Source organism: Pelobates fuscus, chromosome 3, assembly GCF_036172605.1.
Source record: "Pelobates fuscus isolate aPelFus1 chromosome 3, aPelFus1.pri, whole genome shotgun sequence".
In the NCBI taxonomy this organism is placed as follows: Eukaryota; Metazoa; Chordata; class Amphibia; order Anura; family Pelobatidae; genus Pelobates; species Pelobates fuscus.
In genome coordinates, this window is record NC_086319.1 from 236,626,155 (window position 1) to 236,632,962 (window position 6,808).

Genomic DNA, 6,808 nt, shown 5'->3' on the forward strand with positions numbered 1-6,808 from the left:
TTTCCCATAGGAATTAATGGAAATTTAATTAATCCATTCCAGACCACCAAAATTACAGCATTAATAGACAGGTTGAGAAAATGCACTATACATTATGTAACAGAACAGCCCTGAATTCTTGCTGTGTCTTCATAGAACTTATTTTAAGTTTCAAAAACTTTATCCTTAAACTTTTTAAAATGTTTTCCTTTTTTAAAATGCACTGCTCTGCACCCAGTAACCCACAGACTCCCCCCAGCCCTGCCAGCATCCGGGATCAGACCCCAGCACTGCCATCATCCGGGATCAGACCCCCAGCCCTGCCATCACCTGGTATCAGAACTTCAAGCCCTGCCAGCACCCGGGATCAGAACTTCCAGCCTTGCCAGCACCCGGGATCAGAGCCCCATGTGGGGCTAAGCAATGCGGCATTGAAAAGGTTAATAGTTTACCAACGAGATTACTATAGAGGTGAATGCATAGTTTACTAACGAGATTACCATAGAAGTGAATGCTGCATAATGTGTTCGGGTACCGAGGATCGTTTGCGTACGGAGACATTTTTTTCGCAAAATTTTAGTTCAACTTCTGAATTGTTTGTGAACAGGAACGTTCGAGTTCCGAGGTTCCACTGTATTATTAAAGGGGCACTATAAACACCAAACAACTTTAGCTGAATGAAGCAGTTTTAGTGTATAGATCATTCCTCTGAAAATTCACTACTCAATTCACTGCCGTTTAGGAGTTAAATCACTTTTGTTTCTGCTTATATAGTACTAGCCACACCTCCCCTGGCTGGGACTTACACAGCCTGCATGAGAACAAAATGGCTTAATTTTCAATCAGATGTTACTTACTTTATGTGGCGGTACTTACCGTTTTCTCAGTCCTGCTTCCACACGAGCCGCACGTGGCTCAATCTTCCCTTCTGAGCGGGCCTGCCTGGCACTAGGAGCACAGCTCGCGTCACGAGCGCGTTCTTAATGGGGCAGTGGGAGCCAAAACTAGATTCAGGCTCCCATTCGCCCACGTCATTCAAACGCCCCCACACATGCACGTTTTGGGGGCAAGGGCATGACGTGGGCATGACATGGGCGAATTAAATGTTAGTTAAGGATTTTTAAACTTTCGTAACCCTATCCACTTTGCCCTATCATGGTTTCTGTTTCAGTTCCCTTTAGTGCATTCTTTGATCTTTTGTTTATTCTGATATTGACCTTTGCTTTATATCTGACTCTGAATTTATCATTAACCCTTTCCTGTCTTGTTTGGCCGTCTGTCTGTTTACCGTGTACCTGACTCTGGCTAGTTCATGTTTTCTCAGTCTTTCGATTACCTTGACCTCGGCTCGGCTCTGATTACGCTTTTTCGCTGTCTAACGTTTAGTCCGGCCATTCTAAGGCCTGGTAATACGTTATTTCTTAGTCTTGTATCTTGCTATCCTAAACTCTGCGTCTTGGGCTATTACACCGTGACACTTTAAAAGTTTTTATCTCCTGCTCTGTAAATTTAACTTTCATCACTTATAGGAGGCTCCTGCATATTCTAGCAAGCTATTAACAGAGCAGGAGATAAGAAATTCTAAAATAAACAGAATTTGAAATACAGGAAGTGTAAACATTTGATGACTCTTTACACGGTGGCTATTTAAGCCAAATGCAGGGAGGTGTGACTAGGGCTGCATGAACAAAGTAATTAACTCATAACTGGCAGAGAATTGAGCAGTGAGGCTGCAGGGCATGATCTTAACACCAATTTCATTCTAGGTGTATTTTGATATAAATATATATATATTAATATCACAATACAGTTAGAACGAAATAACACACATCTATATATTTTTTAATGATTTTTTTAAAATATTTTTTTACATTTTATTTTTTAACGTATTTACATATTTTTTATATCATATATAAATATATATATAACAATAATTATATATATATTTAATCAGTATCAGTCTCCGTGTAATTTGATATATATAATTATATATATATTAATAGTAAAATACACCTAGACAGCGTATGTGTGTGTATGTATATGTGTATATATATACTTAGATCATATATATATAACATATATATATATATATATATATATATATATATATATATATATATATATATATATATATATATATATATATATATAAAAAAAGGAAAAAAAGGAAAGGAAAAAACCTTGCACTCCAACTCACTTTTATTTGTAGACCCGGTGCTCGATTGCACTAATAGATATCTGTAAGAAAAAATCAGCACTCCCAGGATTTATACGAAAAAAAAAGAAATTTGGTCTTTATTCCAGAAATCGACGTTTCAGTTCCACTAGGGAACTTTCATCAGGACAGAATACAGATACACATACAAACAATCTGGTTTAAATAAGACTAGCAATCATGTTAACTCACGGTTCAGATGTGTTAGGGATCAATCAACCTATCCGCCGAGCATCCGGGCGGGTGCAGGATGCTTCCGTATTCCTAATCGCGCGCTCAGCTTACTTCCTGGTTCCCCGCGTCCTCCATTGCTATGGAGACGTCGGGCGCATGCGCGTTTACTCCTGGACTCATTTCTACATCAGCCCTTCGCTCGGCGGTAGGATTTAAACGAAATCAAGTTAGAAACATCACGGAAAACTGCTACCTCCATATAAAGAGAAGCAATATAAATAGAACAAATGACTAATAGTTACAAAATGAAAAGTATGTGATAGACTATTAGTAGTCATACAATGTAAATAAATTCTTGCAATGTAAAAACATCACTTTAACCTTAGTGAAACTCAAGTGTTGTGAAATACTTAGGTATTCTCAGCAATTAATATAATCAAAGGAAGGTGATCTACTACCACTAATGGGGGAGTCACTATAGAATGTGATGTAGTGTGTGACATTAGATACATACCATATCCATCTAAGTGTGCTATGCTTTATAATCTAGTGTGATGTAGTCAATATACTAAAATGTAAAAAAATGAAAAATGTGAAAAGTGCTAATGCATCCTCAAATAAAGTGCTACTGCATACTCTTAAAAAGTGCTAAACTGTGTACAAACTGCCTATTCATTGTGTTCTCATATAGCATTGCTAATTACTCCTATGTGTAAGCTAAATCTATACGTCCGTGATGCCTACCCCATATGGAAAGGAGAGACTCGTTATGGATAGATTCTCCTCAACTGCCTTCTCTACATGCCCTTTGCCCATTCTTTGGGGAGCAAGAGTAGGTGAGAATCCCAATCTCTCCCACATATTAACCAGAGCCCACAGATTGCTATAGAGATGAATTTGATATAAACCATATAATGAAAATTAAAAAAAAAAATTGGGAAATAATCCAAAAAAATTAAGTTAAAAAATATTTTCCTTTTAACGGTAGCCTAGTTGTTCAACGTTTATTTTGTCATATAGTGACCCTAGTGATCTAGTGAACCCCACTATTCCTTAATCCAACCCGTTACTTTCCATATCGTGCCACTATTTTGGCCTCATTAGTAAGTAATCTATCATAAAAAGGGGATATAGGAAAGTTTCTCATTAAGGCCATTTGGAGCCATAGTCCCCAATTTCTGGATCCACCATGTCTCTTTCTGTAATAGTTGTTCCTGTCTGTTGCCGCCTCGTCTTGAGATTGGAAGGTGGTCAATCGCGATGCACTTCAAAGAAGATAATGGATGATTTTTTTCCAAAAAGTGTCTAGCAACCGGTTTATCAGATTTATTGTCCCTATAAGCCAATCTGATGCTATTGATTTACAATTGTTCCAATTTTTGCATAAGGATAGCCCCCGCACCCCTATAATCTACACGCTCCCGAAGATCCACAAGAATTTGGAGAAACCCCCAGGACGGCCGATAGTCTCAGCAGTGGGAGGTCTACTCGAACCCATCGCTAAGTATCTGGATTTTTTATTTAAATTACCAGTTACTAGAATCCCCACTTGCATTAAAGACTCGGCCAGTTTGATTGAGGAATTGAAAAAAATCGGAAAGGTGGAAGGGACAATAACATTAATGACCCTAGATGTTTCCAACTTATATACTGTAATACCCCACGAAGGGGGTATAGAGGCAATGAGGGAGCTATTAACTGAGACAAAACATTATTGTGGTCCACCCGTTGAGTATACCTTAGAGTTGTTATCACTGGCATTAAAGAACAACTACTTCAGATTTGAGACGAAGTGGTACTTGCAAAGGGCTGGGACATCCATGGGGGCAGCTATGGCCCCCATGTATGCCAATGCCTATATGTACCAGTTCGAAAGGGAGTATATTCTCAGCAAACATCATGACAAAATAATTAAATATTTCCGATATATCGATGATATTTTAATTTTGTGGAAAGGGGGCACTCAACAAGCAATGGAATTCATTGAAGATCTAAATGAATCTCCTACCCCAATAAGAGTGACTTCAAATATCAGTAACCATACTATTCAATTTCTGGATTTAGAAATATCCCATGATCAAGGAAATATAGAATATCAACTTTATACAAAACCCACAGATCGGAACACCTTACTTCACTACGAGAGTGCACATCCCAACCATGTGAAGAATTCTTTGCCCCTCTCGCAGTTTTTGAGAGTCATAAGAAATAACTCCAGAGAATTACAGTGTGAGAAACAACTACAGGAGATGTACAACAAATTCTCACAAAGAGGCTATCCTAAGAAGGTGTTGGACAGCGCTCTAATGAAAGCGAAAGATCGGAGAGGAGAGACGGAAAAGAAACCACAGGAGAAGAACTATAGGATCCCTTTTCCAATGACCTACAATACAGCAACAACAAAATTTTGCCAGACAGTTGTGAAGAACTGGCACATTATGGAAAATGATAGGAGCCTCCCAAAGAGTATACATAATAGACCAATGTTCTCTTACAAAAATAACAAGAATTTAAGGGATCTACTGGTCCATATAGACCCAATTAAAAGTTATACGTCTACAACACGAAGTGTGGCAAGCCATGGATGTGTAAGATGCCTAGGCTGTGTGACCTGTGGACATCTTATAGCATGCAAAAGTTTTAATCATCCTAATACAGGTCAGGTGTACAAAATACAACATAGGATTGGTTGCCGTACAGATCATGTGATCTATAAATTATCATGTCCCTGCGGATTAAATTACGTCGGGAAGACGGAAACTGCCTTGTGCGAAAGAATAAGGGGGCACAGGTCCAGCAACAGATTAGCCTATAGGGACAATAAATCTGATAAACCGGTTGCTAGACACTTTTTGGAAAAAAATCATCCATTATCTTCTTTGAAGTGCATCGCGATTGACCACCTTCCAATCTCAAGACGAGGCGGCAACAGACAGGAACAACTATTACAGAAAGAGACATGGTGGATCCAGAAATTGGGGACTATGGCTCCAAATGGCCTTAATGAGAAACTTTCCTATATCCCCTTTTTATGATAGATTACTTACTAATGAGGCCAAAATAGTGGCACGATATGGAAAGTAACGGGTTGGATTAAGGAATAGTGGGGTTCACTAGATCACTAGGGTCACTATATGACAAAATAAACGTTGAACAACTAGGCTACCGTTAAAAGGAAAATATTTTTTTTTTTTTTTTTTTTTTTTTAATTCTTTATTTTGGTTGTGCATGAAATAACAATCTGGTTTGCTACGCCACAACAGCTGTAGCCAACCATTCATTAACAGAGCATGAAAAAAAAGGAAAATATTTTTTAACTTAATTTTTTTGGATTATTTCCCAAATTTTTTTTTAAATTTTCATTATATGGTTTATATCAAATTCATCTCTATAGCAATCTGTGGGCTCTGGTTAATATGTGGGAGAGATTGGGATTCTCACCTACTCTTGCTCCCCAAAGAATGGGCAAAGGGCATGTAGAGAAGGCAGTTGAGGAGAATCTATTCATAACGAGTCTCTCCTTTCCATATGGGGTAGGCATCACGGACGTATAGATTTAGCTTACACATAGGAGTAATTAGCAATGCTATATGAGAACACAATGAATAGTCAGTTTGTACACAGTTTAGCACTTTTTAAGAGTATGCAGTAGCACTTTATTTGAGGGTGCATTAGCACTTTTCACATTTTTCATTTTTTTACATTTTAGTATATTGACTACATCACACTAGATTATAAAGCATAGCACACTTAGATGGATATGGTATGTATCTAATGTCACACACTACATCACATTCTATAGTGACTCCCCCATTAGTGGTAGTAGATCACCTTCCTTTGATTATATTAATTGCTGAGAATACCTAAGTATTTCACAACACTTGAGTTTCACTAAGGTTAAAGTGATGTTTTTACATTGCAAGAATTTATTTACATTGTATGACTACTAATAGTCTATCACATACTTTTCATTTTGTAACTATTAGTCATTTGTTCTATTTATATTGCTTCTCTTTATATGGAGGTAGCAGTTTTCCGTGATGTTTCTAACTTGATTTCGTTTAAATCCTACCGCCGAGCGAAGGGCTGATGTAGAAATGAGTCCAGGAGTAAACGCGCATGCGCCCGACGTATCCATAGCAATGGAGGACGCGGGGAACCAGGAAGTAAGCTGAGCGCGCGATTAGGAACACGGAAGCATCCTGCACCCGCCCGGACGCTCGGCGGATAGGTTGATTGATCCCTAACACATCTGAACCGTGAGTTAACATGATTGCTAGTCTTATTTAAACCAGATTGTTTGTATGTGTATCTGTATTCTGTCCTGATGAAAGTTCCCTAGTGGAACTGAAACGTCGATTTCTGGAATAAAGACCAAATTTCTTTTTTTTCGTATAAATCCTGGGAGTGCTGATTTTTTCTTACAGATATATATATATA